Below are 4,540 nucleotides of genomic sequence, written 5' to 3' on the forward strand. Positions count from 1 at the left end.
TAAATTCCCTCCATGTCCAACATGTGCTCTGATGTCACTGAACATTTCCATAGAAACCACCTAAACCATCTTTCACACAAACGTGTTAAAGGGACATTACAGTGTTGTGGTGGAAATGACACCAATACTGTGCCACAGCTATATTTTGTATAAAAAGTAATATTGATCGTGGTCTCGCATTAAATACTATTATGTATTTTAATTATTTTACTAGTGCTTAATTCAGGTACATTAATAGTTACCAGATAAGTCATATTTTTAAACTGTATTTTCATTGTTGAAGTTTAAAAGTCTGGGTGTGCGACAAGGAGAAAACAGTGATTTTGACACCTATAAGGAGGTTGAAAAGTATGAAAAAATCATAATTTGTTATGATTTTATTGTTAGTTTGACTAAGAAAGAGGAATTTGTCCAAAATTATATGTATTTTTATAAATATGACCAAAGAACATAAAAGTGCCCATAGTCTAAGAATCACCCATATATATTTCTGATTTGACGTAAAAAGCTAAGTTCGATATAAAGCCATCAACAGGGGGAACCTTATGGAAATATTTATTAATAAAAAATAAATTAATTCATCTATTTTATACATGTCACAATAACATCAAAATCCTTGAACTTTAAAGTAAAGACCAAAACTAATTCTGCTATAGAAAACCTATGGACAACGTTTTTGATTATTGATCATCAGATGTGTGAAGGGGTTTTTCCTCTCTGATAAATCACACAGATGAGTAGTTAGTTAAAGAAGACGATGGTGGTTCAAAAACAGAGGAGAATGAGAAACAGTAAAAACAAAGATCCTCTTGTTGCAGCAGGAGAAGATGATCATTTCCGGGAAAGCTGAATCACATGTGCCTCATATTGCAATATAGATAAATACCCTTTTCTTTGATATAGATCAATCATATTACAGCCCTGATGTCACTGATTTGCTTAGTTTTATGACTTTTAGAGTCAGCATTTGCAGATAGAAACTAAAATTAATGTCACAACATAGCAGACAAAATGAATAATTAATTATAAAGCTGAATTGTTATAAGTCATACAGGTCTTCTAACGATGCTCATGGGAAGCACTTTAGGAGGACTGAAGAAGTTAAGAATGACATAGTCAGCTAGAGAAACAAACAAAATATTAATAACTGGTTACATGTATTAATTGTATTGATATTAATACATTTACATTTTCAGTGAGCTTTTTGTTTTACTATGCTTTTTTTGTTGTTGCAATAAAACCCATGTTGGAAATTGCCTTTCTTGCCAAATAACTGTCATTTTAATCAAATGTAGTGTTTTCTTCTTCCCAATATAACATACTCCTCATATTCTGATTGTTTAGCTGAACCTAGTGTCATTAAAAGCAAATATTGTGCAAAAATCCCCTGCGGACATCACTTTTGGCCACTCTATTTACTGTATTAGGCAAATAAAGGTTTTGGGACTAAAAGTTATAGTTATCTGCGCCCTTACACATAAACTTCACATATGGCACATGAACTGCTTTCTGAAAACCTGCCCAGGCCAGATTCGACAGGTTCCACAACATGTTTGTGAAAGTGTTGACAAAAGGTATGCATGTCTAACTATTTCGACGCATGACAACAGAAGAGTGAGAGCTCAAATCAGTGTAAGTAGTTCATGTCTGTTTCATTCATTAAAAGTTAAAGGTTGTGTCTATATTTTTTTTCAGATTTATTTATAGTGTTATTTTCATGATGTATTTTCTCCAGCTTCACAAAAGAGAATCATCATTATCACAGGTATCACACATTACCTCTCTCTCTCTCTCTCGCTCACACACACACACACACACACACACATTTAAAAATGTTATACAATTTTATGATTTACAGTTTCAATTTTGCTGAATAGGGTCTATAACATGACAACAATGAGTGATAAGACATTTATGGACACAAATTATGCAAATGTAGCTTCGATGGTTATGAAAAATCTACAGATTTCTTTTATTTCAGTGGTCACCGTCAGATAAGGACAATGACAGGTATGTTAAAGTGTCATTTTTGTGGGAACACTTGTTACAGGAGCAGCAACATTAGCTGCTGGGCCAGTTTTCCTAGTTTTCTTTGTTCTAGCATTTCCATTTGTAGGAGCAGCTGTAGGGTTTGTCATTGGATTGGACGCCGCACAAGAAGCTCATTCTGTGTATGATGCCTTGATTAGGGCAATCGTTTGCAACTTTGAGATGGCTAAACGTGTGATTGAGAATGCTCACCAATTTAAAGTAAAAGCAGATAAATATGTAAAATTACTTAGACCAAATGTACCAAAAGTGTTTGTAAGACCAAAAGTATCAAAAGTCATAGAGGTGTAGTCAAGCCAAGTCACTTTGATTTTTATAGCGCTTTATACATTACAGCGATCAACAGGAAACTATGATTCAATGATGCAAATAGAGTTCATTTTGGCTGTAAAGCAGCTCTAACAAGAAAATAGTGTCTTTGTTGATTCAGTTCCATGTAAAGATCATAATTTAATAATTAGTTCAATTTGGGCATGTAAGGATAAAAGAAACTGGTAACACTTTACAATAAGGTTCATTAGTTAACTACATTAGTTAACATGAACTAATAATGAACTGCACTTATACAGCGTTTATTAATCTTTGTTAATGTTAATTTCAACATTTACTAACACATTATTAAAATCTTGTTAACATTAGTTAATGCACTGTGAACTAACATGAACTAACAATGAACATCTGTATTTTTATTAACTAACGTTATGTGAATATTAGTAAATACAGTAACAAATGTATTGCTCAGGGTTAGTTCATGTTAGTTTATACATTAACTAATGTTTAACTAATGAACCTTATTGTAAAGTGTTACCAAGAAACTCAACTACTTTGATCTCCTGAGAAACACAATACACGGGCATCTTCAAGACACCCCACAGAGGGGTGGTGCAGGAAACGCCTCTCTCACATATGCATCAGTGCCTTTTCATCTGCTCCCTCCACTGGATTCACTCAGCATGGTCAATAGTATAATGTTCTATATGAATGCAAATAAGATTTACAGTCATGTTTGGTTTCATTTGAATAGTCTCAGGGTGAGTGGTACAATGGTCTTAATCTTACAAAAGTAGACTAAAAAGATAATACAGATCCTAAGAGTTAAGAGATACTTCGATTACCGTAGAGGGTCATTCCATGCAAATTTCCTTCTGTTTCACATTGAGGAGTAAACTAGCCACCCAGATACCAATTGTTTGTACATGCCTCCATTTGGGAGATGTTTTATCTTGGTTTTGTATTTAAAGGATTGCAGCAAAAGGGTCAGCACGATTCTGTAGTCAGAGAGCCCGTAGTATGGAGTGTCTCCACAGACTCTGTACTATGTATTTTCTAAAAGGTCAGGTATGCATCTTACTCTTAGATTTGTCTATGATAATTTGATGTATCGTATTGATTTGATATCTTTGAATTGGCTATGTAGATAATTGGCATAATACATATTTACCTGACTGATTAATAAATTGTTACATTTGATTTATTCTGACTTGCTCTGAAATAATTTCCTCAAGTAGATTAAGTGAATGCGTATCCGCAAATCTGCGAACAGGGTTCTGACTAACCGCTTGACCTTAGTTTAAGTTGTACTCAGTTACTTAACCATGTATATGATTTCAGAGTTAATTAAGTTGTACGTAGTTCTAGAAGAACAGCTGATTAATGTTTGAGCATTACATGGGTAACTGTAGGGGGCTAAACAGACCTACTATTTAAAGCATATTAAATAGTATTAGCCACGAACCTCTGAATAAGGATCAAACTGGCGAGTTTAAGCAAAGTAGATTCCTAATGAACGAGAAAAATACAAAGTAAAGCGTTAACTAGAATAATCAAATGTCAGAATAATTAGAGACCGACAAACAACCAATCTGCCTTTCAACCAAAATTCGAGGTCATACTAAAATGGAGTCAGATTAGATAATACAATCGAGTCAGATTTGAGTTAAATCTAAATTGAATAACTCTGCGCGCTGAAAAGACAGAACACGCAAGTGACCTTCATCCACCACTGGATACCTTCCTTGGGCCAAGTGTGTGGACCTTACAGTAGCATAAAGCAGCTCTAGAGAAAAAAGTGATGTCATCATCCAGCTCAGCTCAGCTCAGCTCAGTTTAGCTCAGTTAAGTGAAGTGAAGTGAAGTTCAGCTCAGTTTAGCTCAGTGAAGTGAAGTGAAGTGAAGTTCAGCTCAGTTTAGCTCAGTGAAGTGAAGTGAAGTGAAGTTCAGCTCAGTTTAGCTCAGTGAAGTGAAGTGAAGTTCAGCTCAGTTTAGCTCAGTGAAGTGAAGTGAAGTTCAGCTCAGTTTAGCTCAGTGAAGTGAAGTGAAGTTCAGCTCAGTTTAGCTCAGTGAAGTGAAGTGAAGTTCAGCTCAGTTTAGCTCAGTGAAGTGAAGTGAAGTTCAGCTCAGTTTAGCTCAGTGAAGTGAAGTGAAGTTCAGCTCAGTTTAGCTCAGTGAAGTGAAGTGAAGTTCAGCTCAGTTTAGCTCAGTGAAGTGAAGT

This window comes from Sinocyclocheilus grahami, unplaced genomic scaffold, assembly GCF_001515645.1.
Source record: "Sinocyclocheilus grahami isolate Dianchi unplaced genomic scaffold, SAMN03320097.WGS_v1.1 scaffold914.1, whole genome shotgun sequence".
NCBI lineage: Eukaryota > Metazoa > Chordata > Actinopteri > Cypriniformes > Cyprinidae > Sinocyclocheilus > Sinocyclocheilus grahami.